We start from the raw sequence: 15710 nt of genomic DNA, 5'->3' as shown, positions 1-15710 counted from the left end.
TGCTTACAAGGAAGGATGGGAAGAATCCAACAACCTGAGAAGCTCTGCCCTGTGGTACTAGCTGGGGAAGAGAAGAGCAGTCACAACCCATCTTCCCTATTTCCCCTACAGAGCAAGAATCTTAATCTGCAAGGGAAAGACAATAACTATATCTAAGAACACTAGTGGAAACCCTCTGCAGCTGGTAAAGGGGAGTAAGAGCCACCATTGAAAACTCCACCTAGACAGCCCTGTCTTCCTCATCTCCCATAAGGAAAAAAAGCCTAATTTACAGAAGGAGGGACAATAAAAACTACAGCAGGAGAGCACCTGTGGAAAACCATTGTAGATGGAAATAGGCTAGGAAAATAAGAAAACAGCTCTATCATTGGGGTAGGAGCAGGAATACGTGGGAGGTCCAGCATTAAAAACAAAGGAGGAATCAGAACCCCTGTGAAGACCTCACCCTGAGACGCAGAACCTAAGAACTGAAGCTTAATAAAATCAGAGAATTCCCCTACTCCCCCACCTGCAGCCACCATCTGAAGAACAAGCATCAAATAAAAAGAACAGGGAGATCAGTTGGGAGGGCTGCAAAGACAGATTCTCTCTGGGAAGCAGCACAAAAGGAAGACCCAAAGCCAAGCAGGAAGTAGTTATTTAGAAAAATTCTCTGATTTTGTTTAAAATCACGTAGTAATACTCATGAATTAGCCTACCCCATAAACACAAGGTACCACAAGAGAAAAAGTGCCTGTAGTGTTGAAGATATGCCCCAACACAGAGAGAAAAACACTTCTGTAAAAACTGGGAGTTTTTTACTTTTGGTTTCGGGTATTTAAGGAAATCTCCACCAAACAAAGCACTAGATGATCATTAAGTTAGGAGCACAATGGCCTCAATGGCCACACATGACAGAAACAGCAGACTTTACAAAATTATTTCAGAAAAGTCACTAAAGCAACAATAAGCAGCAACCGTAGGGAGGGGAAAATACCTGATTTTCAGAGCTGCCACATATTCAAAATGTCTATGTCCAGTTCTCAACAAAAAATGCAAGGGATGCAAAGAAACAGGAAAGTGTGATCCCTATACAAGCAAATAAAAAGTTAAAAAGAACGGTCTCTGAGCAAGACAAAGACTTTACGTCAACAATTTAAATACGCTCTAAGAGCTAAAAGAAACCGCGTACAAAGATACTGCAACATTAAAAAGTTAATAAGGAAATGCTACAAACAAGCTTATGCTCATAAATTTGACAACTTACAGAAATGGATCAATTCTTCAAGCCTCAATATAGACAATCTATATAGCCCTATAACCACTAGTTAAAAAGCTCCCCAAAAATAAATGTCCAGGCCCACATGGTTTCATTACTAGAGAATTCCACCAAATACATAAAGAATTAACACCACTTCTACACAGTCTTCCAGAAAAATAAGAGGAAGAAACACACCTCAACTCATTTTATAATGCCTGTTTACTATGACACCAAAACTAGACAAAGACAGTACAAAAACAGAAAACGAAAACCAATACTTCTCACAAGTTTTGATGAAAAAATCTCAGTAACATATTAGCAAACAGAATCCAACAATGTATAAAATGTTATACACCACGACCAAGTAGAATTTGTTCCAAATATACAAGGCTGATTCAATGTCAATAGTAAGTTCATGTTTTTCACCATATCAATATCCTACAGAAGAAAAATCACACGACCACATCAATTGTCACAGAAAAGGCAACTGATGAAACCCAACACTCATTCATAATAAAAACTCTCAGGAACAGAGAGAATTATCTCAATTTGATAAAGAGTATTCATAAAAACATTACACTGAACATCATATTCAATGATAAAAGACTGGATGGATGGATAGACAAGGAAAGGGAAAGAGGAAAGAGAGGCAAAGAGAGAAGGAGAGAAAAAAAAAGAAAGAAGGGAGGAAACAATCAGAAGTAAAATTGTCTCTATTTATAAATAACATAATTGTATACAAAGAAAACCAAGGAATCCATAAAATATCTCCCAGAACTGATAACTGAATTCAACAAGGTCTCAGGATACAAGAGCAACACCTAAAGTATCAATCACGTTTCTATACACTAAAAATAAAAATACAGAAAACAAAATTTAAAACACAACACAACTTATAATCACTCCAGAGAAAATGAAATACATAGGTGTGTACTTAAAGAACATGTTAAGGATCTGTATGCTGATAGATACAACAACATGGATGAATGAGAAGCCTTACCTAAAAGAGTACATACTGTATGATTCCATTTATATGAAATGTTAGGGGGAAAAAAAACTAATTGACTGTGGGAAAAATCAAAAGAATGTTGCCTCTTGGGGAGGAAGTAAAGGTAGAACTGGCCTAAGTAGGGGCATGAAGGAATTTTCTGAATGGATAGAAACATTTTATATCTTCATAAGGGTTTACATTATCAGATGTATGCATCTCACCAAACGTACAGTTAAGATTTGTGTCTTTAATTGTATGTAAATTTAAAGGGGGAAAAAGCTGTAAACAAATATTGAACTCCACTTAATGATACGCAGTCTGAAGTACTTGGAAGAACACCAATGTCTGCAATTTACTCTGAAATCACAAAAAATTAAGTTGAAAGAGGGATACATTGATGGATAGATAGGTGACAAAGCAAGTAAAGTAATATGTTAATGGTGTTTGAGTGTTCACTGTCAAATTCTTTCAGTTTTGCTGTATGCTGGACAATTTCCACAATGAAATGTTTCAGGGAAATCAAAGAGAATGTTAACATATGTAAAATACATGTTTTTGTTATGAAATATTTTCCTTATGACTCTCTTTTTTTTTTTTTTTTTATTTTACACAAACACACTTACTCATGCTATGGTATTCAAAGATAGGCTTTCACAAAAGTTGTCTCATTTATTTAAAATGCTTTCAGCAGATGGGGCGCCTGGGTGGCGCAGTCGGTTAAGCGTCCGACTTCAACCAGGTCACGATCTCGCGGTCTGTGAGTTCGAGCCCCACGTCAGGCTCTGGGCTGATGGCTCGGAGCCTGAAGCCTGTTTCTGATTCTGTGTCTCCCTCTCTCTCTGCCCCTCCCCCGTTCATGCTCTGTCTCTCTCTGTCCCAAAACTAAAATAAAAAACGTTGAAAAAAAATTTTTTTAAAAATTAAAAAAATAAAATAAAATGCTTTCAGCAGCAAGGAGCAACAACAAACCCCAACTCACAATGGCTTACCTCATATGACAATGACTTTAAATGCAGAGTGCTTCTAAAACTGACTTTCAGTGGTTCAACAATATCATTTAGGACTACGATTCTGCTCATCTTTTCATCTTGCCATTATCTAAGTGATTTTCCTTAGGCTTTACATTCCGTGGCTGCTTTAACTGAAAGCATTATGGACAGAAAGGACATTAACCCGCAGTAGAAAAAGTGTAACCTCTTAATAAAAGAGTAACAGGCGGGGCACCTGGGTGGCTCAGTTGGTTGAGCGTCCGACTTCAGCTTGGGTCATGATCTCACAGTTTGTGGGTTCGAGCCCTGCGTCGGGCTCTGTGCTGTCAGCTCGGAGCCTGAATCCTACTTTGGATTCTGTGTCTCCTCTCTCTGCCCCTCCCCCACTTGTGCTGTGTCTCTCTCTGTCTCTCAAAAATAAATAAATGTAAAAAAGAAAAATTAAAAAAAAAAGAATAACGGGGGCGCCTGGGTGGTTCAGTTGGTTAAACATCCAACTTCGTCTCAGGGCATGATCTCCTGGTTTATGAGTTCAAACCCTGCATCTGGCTCTGTGCTAACAGCTCAGAGCCTGGAGCCTGCTTTGAATTCTGTGTCTCCCTCTCTCTCTTTGCTCCTACACCACTAGTGCTCTGTCTCTCAAAAATAAACATTAAAAAAAATAAAAAAAATAAACTTTTCCCAGAAACTTTCAACACATCTTCTAATATCTCATTGGCCATAACCTGGTCACATGCCCACTCCTAAACCAGTCATTGGCAAGGGGAATACACTGGACCTTTATGTGTAGTTAAGATCAGTCAGGATCTACCTGACTCACATTGGTGAAAGGTGGACCCTAAGACACAATCACAGTTCTTCCAACATGGAATAAGGAAGGGAATATATACCAATAGGGTATGCAGTGCAATAAACAAAGTGATGAGAAAATAGAAGCTCCTGCAAAATATGTTATCTATGGTCAGAACATACTGAAAAATAAAATAAGTATATACACATTTGTTTGGAGATGGGGTTCCTATTACATGTGTATCTTCCCAAAGCAGCTGGATTGAAAATGTGCAAGATACTGCTTTCTTCATGTGGGCCTGGTTATACACTTCTCTCTTAGTGGCTAAATGGGTTCTGTCATCTTACTGTGATTTAGATATTGTTCTAAGCACTTTTTATATATTGATTAACTTAATCTTAGTTATAATTTTCTGAAGTAAGTACTCTTATTATCACCATTTTATAGAAGAGGAAACTGGGTTAGCAAGAGAATAAGTAATTTGCCTAAATTCACATAGCAGGTAAACATCAGAGTCAGTGTTTGAACCTATATGATTTGTCTCCAGAGTCTCTTAAACATACCACTTTATTACCTTTAAGAGACTGTGGGTACTGTTGGACAGCAGAATTTAATCTTCACGTCACACAGAAGTTAGCAAGACACTCAAGATCATATTACGTATTTTATTTTTAAGTTTATTTATTTTGAGAGAGAGAACACACAAGCAGGAAGGGCAGAGGGGAGAGGGAGAGGGAGGGAGGGGGAGAGGGAGAGAGGGGGAGAGGGAGAGAGGGAGAGAGGGAGAGGGAGAGAGGGAGAGAGGGAGAGGGAGAGAGGGAGAGAGAGAGAGAGAGAGAGAGAGAGAGAGAGAGAGAGAGAGAGAATCCCAAGCAGGCTCCACACCAGCAGTGCAGAGCCCAACACAGGGCTCAAACTCACAAACTGTGAGATCATGACCTGAGCTGAAACAAGAGTCAGGTGGCTTAACTGAGCCACCCAGGTACCCCCATATTACCTAGTTTATTTGGTAAAACATTATTAATTTGGTAGAACATTTCAAAATAACAACCAGAGATATTTGTTGAATGGAAAAGCAAAAAATTTAAGAATTCCTACAAATATTCTCATATTAAATATTTTCTATTTCTTTGTAATAGAAATCTTTGCAATAGGCTAAGTTGAATAATATGAAAACAGTAGCTTAAATTCTGATTAGGAAAGAAATTTTGTAAAATATGAACTTTTAAGCTATTCCCTGCCTATTAGTGATATTTATCTCGAATACTTTTTAGCTAATCAAAGAGAGATTAGTATTTTATTAAACAACATGAGAAACTGAACAGGGCAATTTCGTAGGAGGTGGATTATGAGTCTGAAAACGAGAATAAAAGTACCCAGTTACAGTTTGGGCTGCTTGGACATGTGCCTGCTGTATGTACTATGTCCCTAAATCTGTTCAGGGTCAAGAATTGAAGAGGCCTGACCAATACAGAGCACATCTTGTAAAACTACAGCCTGAAGCAAGCACTTTAAAAAAACATGACACTTTCTAAAGGTTATAAAGAGTAAATAAACCATCAAATTACTCCTCTTTTATTGTTTTTATAAAAACACTTAAATCCTTGTAGTCCTAAGGCAGATAATAAAAAATAAACACTTTTAAGGTTCTATATTCTTGGATACTTTATTGAAGTTACAGATAGGATTTTCTTACCAAATTTAATACATTTTTCTCATTGACAGTAAGAATTTTTATTAATAACTTTTGAGAGCTGCTTAAAGAATAAAAGATACAAATGAAAAGTTCCAATAAAAAGATACTTTTTAATTATAAAGCATGAAGTTAAGTTAGAATCCTAATAGAGTAAAAGTGTATTATAATGTTACCTTTCAGTATTGTAGATAACACCCATTTTATCAGTTTTCCATGTGGTGTAGAGATATATATTCTACAAATCATTATAATTACAAACAGGTATGATTCTATTCACAACACAACTAATTTTATGGGGCACTAAAATGCTACTTAATGTTATTTACCACACACTATGCCATTAATTATACCCAGTTTTCCTTTACAATTTCCTTAGCAAATCATTGCTATTTTAGAAAACCCAAATTTCCACTGCCTTTTATTTATTGCTAATTTAAACTTCTAAGCTTTCCTTCTATTCAGATATCTAATATATTTAATGTGTGCTTTCTCTCAACTCCCATACTTTCTTCAAAATTCTATTACGTACATAATATATACTATGTGCGACTATAGTAATTAATTTGCATGGTATGTCATGATGATTAAATTTTAAATTCTCTTAGGGCAAGACTGAGTAGAGGTTTTTCAAAGGTTATCAAATGAATGCATATTTTAAAAGTGAAAGTTCTAGATAGAGATCTATTTATCCTCATTGTATAGATGATTTGGCCTAGAAATATATTTTGTTCTGGGGCGCTTGAGTGGCTCAGTTGGCTAAGCATCTGGCTCTTGATTTTGGCTCAGGTCAGATCTCATGGTTCATGAGTTGGAGCCCCACACTGGGCTCAACACTGATAAGGCAGAGCCTGTTTGGGATTCTCTCTCCCCCTCTCTCTCTGCCCCTCCCCTACTCTCTCTCTCTTTCTCTCTCCTTTCTCTCTCAAAATAAATACATTTAAAAAAAGAAATAATTTTGTTTAAAAACTTTCAACTCACTTCCTATTTTTAGAATCTAATAGATTTCATATTAAAATCTAGATTTCTAGTTTCTCTTCAATAATTAGAAGAAATGATAGTACAGAGCCCATTTTTCTATATGGCAACACATTTTGGGAGCTGAACGACAAATATAGGTTAAACTGAAGACAAAGCCTCTCTACTTCAACACAATTCCTGCCCTATTGGTATCACATATCAACTATCTAAAGGAAGGTGAATTTGTGACCCCTCTGCTATAGATTCATCTCTATAATCTGGTAAAAGAATCACAAGAATTGTTGTCTAACTTCTAAAAAACATACATTATGGATTCAATATAAATTTATCTGTTGACTCAGATTATTTATTTAAAGATCATTATTTTATGGGCACCTGGGTGGCTAAGTAAGTTAAGTGTCTGACTCTTGGTTTTGGCTCAGGTCATAATCTCATGGTTTGTGGGATCAAGCCCCGCATAAAGCCTGCTTGGGATTTTCTCCCTCTCTCTCTCTCTGCTCCCCACCCCCAAAATAAATAAACTTAAAAAAAAGATCATTAGTTTAAAACATTCGAACTTTTAAAAAATATCATCACCAATTTAGATCCATATGTAAAAAAAATGAGTAACTTTGTTAATTACAGCATAGTTAGGTACTTAAATACAGTTTAGTGGAGTAAGAAAGTCTCTTTCTTCGACTTTATTTTATTTATCTATTGTATTTTGCTTCTTTAAAGAAACTTTACTGAGCCTAAATGTCCATCAACTGATGAATGGATAAAGAAATTGTGGTTTATATACACAATGGAATACTACGTGGCAATGAGAAAAAATGAAATATGGCCTTTTGTAGCAACATGGATGGAACTGGAGAGTGTGATGCTAAGTGAAATAAGCCATACAGAGAAAGACAGATACCATATGGTTTCACTCTTATGTGGATCCTGAAAAAAAAAAAAAAAACCAAAGGGGGAGGGGAAGGAAAAAAAAAAAAAAAAAAAAAAAAAAAGAGGTTAGAGTGGGAGAGAGCCAAAGCATAAGAGACTGTTAAAAACTGAGAACAAATTGAGGGTTGATGGGGGGTGGGAGGGAGGGCAGGGTGGGTGATGGGTATTGAGGAGGGCACCTTTTGGGATGAGCACTGGGTGTTGTATGGAAACTAATTTGACAGTAAATTTCATATATTAAAAAATAAAAAATAAAAAAAAATAAATAAATAAATAAATAAATAAATAAATAAATAAATAAACTTTACTGTGGCACCTGGGAGGCTCAGTCAGTTAAGCGTCCCACTCTTGATTTTGGCTTAGGTCATGAACTCAGAGTTTTGTGAGTTCGAACCCTGCATCTCTGCTTGGGATTCTCCCTCTCTTTCTGCCCCCCACCCATGGCACTCTTTCTCTTTCTCAAAATAAATAAATAAACTTAAAAAAATAAAAAAACTTTACTATCTAACCCTTTATGGTATGGCCTAATTTTATGTTCACTGCATTATTCACTCCAGTTAATTTATTATATATATTAAAGAAAGAGCTTTAGACAAGGAGTAGAGAGGTCAGAGTACTAGTCTCTTAAAAGCTCTGGGTTTTAGGTTGGACTAGAAGCTATCTCAAGTCACTTCCACCTCTAAAATTCTATAATTTCATGATCCTGAAAAAAAGACTAATCATTAAGAATACACCTCTAAGATCATAGAGAGAAGAAAGTACAGAAAGATGACCCTGACAGTCACCATTTATCAGATCACTAGAGGTTGAGAAATTGAGGCAGATTCACCAGCAGTCTTATGGGGACTGACTGACTTAGTGTTCAGGACCCACCAAGAAGGAGTGATTCTGGAAAATACCCTATGATTTTACTTGGAAACCCAAGGAACTACACTCTTAGAACAGAAGATAGAAATAAACTATCCCTCACAAGGAAACAACTTCCAATAAGCTCAGTCTCTGATGGGTAAAATGATCTGGCCCATCCTAATTTCCAAAAGCAAAAATGAAACTCTGTAGATGAAGATGACATCATCCAAAGCCTCAAATTTTCTTTGCAATATTTCATGTACAAATGAAGTCATTCAATCAAAATTTACCCTACATCCCAGGAGGTAAAATAAATGACCAAGAGAAAAAAAAGATATAATAGAAATGGATCTGTAAGAGGTCCAGATATTGGAGTACACACAGACTTTAAAATATATAAAACTAATATGGTAAATAAATTATACGACAAAATTAATTTCAGCACAGGAATGAAAATTATAAAAGAAAAACCAAATAGAAATTTCAGAATTGAAAAATACAAGTGCAATTAAGAACTCAATAAACAGACTTTATCAGTAGATTAAATAAACTGAAGAGATTAGTAAATTGACAGAAGAAAATAACCAGACTGAGGGTACCTGGGTGGCTCAGTCAGTTAAGCGTCCAACTTCAGCTCAGGTCGTGATCTTGCGGTTCATGAGTTTGAGCCCTGCATCAGGCTCTGTGCTGACAGCTCAGAGCCTGGAGCCTGCTTCGGATTCTGTGTGTGTGTCTCTCTCTCTCTGCCCCTCCCACGCTCATATTGTGTCTCTCTCAAAAATAAAAACATTTAAAAAAAAAAAAACTGCAACATGGACAGAAAAGGAAAAAGAAAAATATAGACAAAACACTCAATAATGACATAGGAGATTTGAACAAGATTGACAAAGTTGCCCAAATTCATATTCATAGAACACTGCATGAAAGAAAAAAAGAGTATGTGTTGTTTTCAAGTTCATTTATGCTGGCATATTTACCAAAATTGATTATATGCTTGGCTAGAAAGCAAAACTCCACAAATATTAAGTGACTGAGATTATATAAAGAACATATTATCTGGTATAACAAAATTATGCTTGAATCAATTGTTTAAAGTTAACAAAAAAGAAAATATTTGTAAAAGAAGTAGTATATTTCTAAATAAATCATGAGTCAAAGAAGAAATTACAATGGAAATAAGAAAATAATTTGAACTGAGTGATAATGAACATAAAATATATAAAAATATGTGGGATTTAACTAAAGCCATATGCCAAGAGAGAAGGTTTTAGCCTTAAGTGCTTTATGTTAAAGAAAAAATGTTTAAATTAACTAAATATCCATCTCCAAAAGTTCAAAACAGAATAGCAAATTAGAGACACCTAATGTCTAGAGACACCAAATTAGAGCCACTAAGCCTGAGTGGCTTAGTAGGTTGAGCGCCCAACTCTTCAGTTCAGGTCGTAATCCCAGGGTCATGGGATCAAGTCCCACATTGGGCTCCATGCTGAATGTGAAGCCTGCTTAAGATTCATTCATTTATTCATTCATTCATTCATTCATTCATTCATTCCCTCTCTCTCCCTCCCACCCCTCTCCCCCACTTGCTCTCGCTCTCTAAAAAAAAAAAAAGAAAGAAATTAGATAAGGAAAGAGCAAATATTAATAAAAGACAAATATGCAATAGAGAAAATCAGCAATGCCAAAATTTAATTCCTTCAAAAGACTAACACAACTGATAAACCCTTAGAAAGACTGACCCCAAATTCCTACTCATTCATAATCTCTGCATGAGTTACTCCTTCCATGACGCTTTTCTCATTACCCACTTAGTAAAGTTAGCTATGTCCTTATCCATACTCTCCATATAGTATATTGTGCACTCCTTGCTTATAAGGTTTTATAATCTCTAAAACCTGGCACAGTAAATTCATAGTAAATGTTAAATGAATGACCAAATACAGTCTTACATGCTTAATATCTCTTTAAAATAAAAAAAGAACCCTTAATTTGTACTACAGTGTTTCTTGACTTTCAGTGTTTCAAAGTCTGAATTTTTTTTACAAAATTTTTATTTTGAAATAATTTTAGATTTACAGAAGACTTATAAAGAAAGTAGAGTTTATATATACCCTTTACCCTGCTTCCATAACATTAAAATCTTACATAAGTAAAGGTAAGAAAATAACATTGTTACAACACCATTAATTAGACTACAGAGTTTATTCAGATTTCACTAGAGTTTACTCATTTTTCCACCAATTGTTCCAGGACAATATGGGACACCATGTTGCATTTAATCATCATGTCTCCTTAAGCTTTTCTTGTCTATGATAATTTCTCAGTTCCTTTTTTTTTTTTTTAAGACTTTGACACTTTGACAAGTATTATTGAGATACCTTGTAGAATGTCCCACACATGGGGTTTGTCTGATATTTTTCTCATTATTAGAATACATTTGGGGGAAGAATAGTATAGAGGTAAAGTTTCCTTCTCATCATATCATGAATATTTGATATTCACACAAATTGTTGACACCACATGAATTATTTCTAAAGACATTAACTTTAATCACTTAGTTAAGGTGGTATCTGTCAGGTTTCTGCACAGTAACTTATTTTCCCTTTGTATCATCTAGTCATTAGAACTTAGTGCAAGCAAAACAGGGAAAATTAAACTACACTTCCTTGAAGGACAATTATCAAACAATTTGTGAACAAGTATAAAACCACCACACTAGGGGTTAGATCAGGAAGATGGTGAGGTTGGAGGATCCTGAGCTCATTTCATCCCAACCCACACAATGATAACAACTACATCTGACCAACTAACTCTGAAAACAACCTGAAGACTGGCAGAAGAGACCTTCCACAGCTAATCACAGAAAGAAGCCACATTAAAAAGTAGAAGAGGTGGAGACAAAGATGGGAACAAACCCTCAGCAAGACTAACCACAAATGGAAGGGACACTACAGGCATGGAGAAGCAAGAGGATCAGACCTCATACCAGGCACCCCAAGCACTGGGGACCTGCACTGGGAAGATGAGTCCCCATAACACCTGGCTTTGAAAACAAGGCAGGTGCTTAACTACAGAAGCTTTTTAAATCAGTGGGGCTTAACTCTGGGTACTTTAAAATCAGCAGGCTTACCTCCAAGAAAGCCAGAGGGCAATAGGAAACTGAGTGTCTACCCTTAAAGAGCCAGTGTAATGAATAACTTGCCCAAAACACAGCACAGAAGTAGCATAAAAAGCACATGGCGTATAAGTGAAGAAGATTTATTTACTAATCTCAGGATGTACACTGAGGGACAGAGATCTTCAGGAGCTTCTCCAAGAACAAAAATGCTCATGGGCACTATTTCCCTTTCCCTCCCTCAGTCTAGATAGCCAGTCACTTTTGAAAACCAGCACTATCACTCTCCACCTATCTTGCTAGAATGCCCCCCCCCTTCCTCTGAGGGCTCACCCAATCCAACTCACCCTACTCAAGAGACATCCTTCCAAAGCAGCTCCTGACCTGCCACACCCTGAAAGCAGCCCTGGCAGGGACTTGCACCACTCCAAAGTGACACCTGCCCTGGAGAGATGGGAAGACAACTACACACACCTTTGTATCTGTAGTTATAGCAGCTAAGCCTTTTAGCTGGCTGTGCAGGGAGAAAGTCCTGCCATTCTGAGTGCCCACAGCTGTGGCAGAGAGACTAACTGCCAACAACTAGCCTGACCGCTGCTCCTGCCACCCCTACAAGCCTGGGACAGCCTCAGACATGTCCCTTAATAGTGTAGGGACCAGGAGCACCTGGCTGGTTCACTCGGTACAGCATCTGACTCTTCATCTCAACGTCTTGAGTTTGAGCTCCACAATGGGAATAGAAATTACTTAAAAAACAAAAAAAACAAAAAATGAAAAACAGTGCAGGAACCGAACCTACCCAGTGTACTCACAGTGAGCAAAACAGGTCACTACAACCAACTGGACTAAAGACAAATGCAACTCAGCCACAACAGTAGGGCAAATGTAGCCCACATAGGAAACACCCTAGGAATGACTGTTCTGGTGAACAGTGGGCATTGTGCTAGAGGGTACCACAGGACCTTTTCTACACGAGGCCACTAAATTCAAGACCTGGAGATGTATCTGAACCCCCTAATACACAGAAACAAATACAGAGAGTTAGACAAAATGAGGAAACAGAAGAGTATGTCCCAAATGAAAGAATAGGATAAATAACAGCAAAAGAGCTAAATGAAATTGAGATAAGCAATATCCCTGATAAAGAATTCAAAGTAATGGTCTTAAAGATATTATTAGACTTGAGAAAAGAGTGGATAAACTCACTGAGAACTTTAATAAAGAGAAAATATAAAAAGAATCAGAGAGGAAGAATTCAGTAGCTGAAATAAAAAAAAAATACACTACAGGGAATCAACAACCGATCAGAGGATGCAAAATAAAGAATCAGCAATCTGAAGACAAGGTAATAAAAAGCAACCAGGCTGAAGAGCAAAAAGAAAAAATAAAAAAATGAGAATAGATTAAGAGAACTCACAATGTTATCAAGTGTAAGAACATCTGCATTATAGGGATCCCAGAAAGAGAAGAGAGAGAATGAGGAGAAGAAATAATAGCTGAAAACTTTCTGAACTGGGGAAGGAAACAGACATCCACATCCAGGAATTACAGACAGATTCTAACAAGATTAACCCAAAGAGGTCCATACAGAGATATGTTAATAATTAAAATGGCAAAAGATAATGATAAAGAATTTTAAAAGCAGCAAGAGAAAAGAAAATAGATATATAAAAGAGAAACCCCACAAGGCTATCAAATGATTTTTTAGCAGAAACTTAGCAGGCCAGAAGGAATTGGCATGATATATTCAAAATGCTGAAAGGAAAAAACCTCCAAGCAAGATTTCTCTACCCATCAAGATTGTCATTCAGAATAGAAGGAGAAACCAGCCTTCTAAGAAATGTTTAAGAAATACTTAAGAGTGGGGAAAGAAAGGTCATAGCTTAGAAGAAAATTACAAAAGAAAAAATTTTCAAACATATGATAAGGTAGTAGGATTAATCACGTATAAAACTAGTATCAAGGTTAAAACACAAAAGTAGTAAAATCAATTATATCTACAAAAATCAAAGGGATACAAAGAATAAAAAGATGTAAAATATGACATATATAAAATGTGGAGGAGGTAGTAGAATTTAGTACTTTTAGAGTGTGTTCAAACTTAAGTGACCATCAACTTACTGTAAACTGCTATACACATAAGATGTTATATATGAACTTAATGGCAACCACAAGTCAAAAAATCTATAATTATAATAGATACACACACACACAAAAAGAAAGTAATCCAAGTAAAACACTAAAGAAAGCCATCAAATGACATGGGAAGAGAGCAAGAGAAAAAGGAACAAAGAACTATAAAAAACAACCAGAAAACAATGACCAAAATAGCAATATATAGACAAGTATCAGTAATTACGTTAAATGTAACTGGACTAAATGACCCAGTCAAAAGATGTAGAGGTGACCGAACAGATTAAAAAACAAGACCCATTTATATGCTGCCTAAAAGAGACTCACTTCAGACCTAAAGATACATACAGACCAACAGTGAAGGGCTGAAAAAGCATAGTACATGCAAATGGAGGGGGAAAAAGGGTCAGTGTAGCAATACCTGTATCAGAAAAAATAAACCTTTTTTTAATGTTTATTTTTGGGACACAGAAAGACAGAGTGGGGGAGGGGCAGACAGCGAAGGAGACACAGAATCTGAAGCAGGCTCCAGGCTCTGAGCTGTCAGCAGAGCCTGATGTGGGACTTGAACCCACAAAGCGTGAGATCATGACCTGGGCCAAAGTCAGATGTTCAACCAACTGAGCCACCCAGGCGCCCCTCAGACAAAATAGACTTTAAAACAAAGACTGTAGCAGGGGAGTCACACATTATGCCACAAGTCTCAATAATTTAAAAAAGACTGAAATCATATCAAGCATCCTTTCCGAGCATAATATTATGAAACTAGAAATCAATTATAAGAAAATATCTGGGGGCACCTGGGTGGCTCAGTCGGTTGAGTGCCTGACTCTTGATTCCTACAACAAAAGAGGCAAGAATATACAATGGAGAAAAGACAGTCTCTCCAGCAAATAGTGCTGGGAAAACTGGACAACTATACACAAAAGAATGAAACTGGACCACTTTCTAACACCATACACAAAAATAAACCCAAAATGGATTGAAGACCTAAATGTGAGATATGAAACCAGAAAACTCTTAGAAGAAAACACAGGCAATAATCTCTTTGATATAAGTCTTAGCAACATCTTTCTAGATATGTCTCCTCAGATAAGGGAAAAAAGCAAACTAAACTATTGAGACTACACTACAATAATACGCTTCTGCATAGTAAAGGAAAATCAACAATATTAAAAGGCAACCTACTGAATGAGAAATGATATCTGCAAATAATATATCTAATAAGTGGTTAATATTCAAAAGATATAAATAATTATATTATGTTGTATAGTGACAGATAGTAGCTACACATGTAGTGAGCAAAGCATAAAGTAAACTTGTCAAATCACTGTTAGACACCTGAAACTAGTGTAACATTAATTACATATATAATCCATATATTTATAGATTTATTTTAAAAGAATGTATATAACCCAAAGCCAAAAAGAACACAAATAACTCAACTAAAAAATGGGCAGAGGACCTGAATAGTCATTTTTCCAAAGAAGACATGCAAATGATCAACAGATACATGAAAAGCTGCTCAACATCACTAATCATCAGAGAAACACAATCCAAAACCACAATGAGACATCACCCTACACTCGTCAGAATGCCTAGGATCAAAAAGACAAGAAATAACAAGTACTGGTGAGGATGTGGAGAAAAAGGAACCCTTGTGCACTGTTGGTGGGAATGTAAATTGGTGCAGCCACTATGGTAAACAGTATGGAGATTCCTCAAAAAATTAAAAATAGAAATACCATAAGATCTAGTAATTCTATTACTGGGTACTTACCCAAAGGAAAAAAAAAACACTAATTCAAAAAGACAGATGCACCACTATATTTACAATAGCCAAGATATAGAAGCAACCCAAGTGTCCACTAATAGGAAGATAAAGAAGATGTAAAAAAAAAAAAAATTAAAAAATAAATAAAGAAAGCAGCAACTTATTACTCAACACATCTCCAGAGGTAAGGGAAACAAAAGCAAAAGTGAACTATTGGGACCTCATCAG

At 36.3% G+C, this 15710-nt stretch overlaps 1 protein-coding gene across 1 annotated transcript in view; it reads right to left on the bottom strand.

The window, feature by feature from the left end:
- Positions 1 to 15710, bottom strand: part of CCDC73 (coiled-coil domain containing 73) — a 127833-nt gene that overhangs the window by 98369 nt on the left and 13754 nt on the right. The window lies entirely within an intron of this gene.

Source organism: Panthera uncia, chromosome D1, assembly GCF_023721935.1.
Source record: "Panthera uncia isolate 11264 chromosome D1, Puncia_PCG_1.0, whole genome shotgun sequence".
In the NCBI taxonomy this organism is placed as follows: Eukaryota; Metazoa; Chordata; class Mammalia; order Carnivora; family Felidae; genus Panthera; species Panthera uncia.
This window is presented reverse-complemented; position numbering and strand designations above follow the sequence as displayed.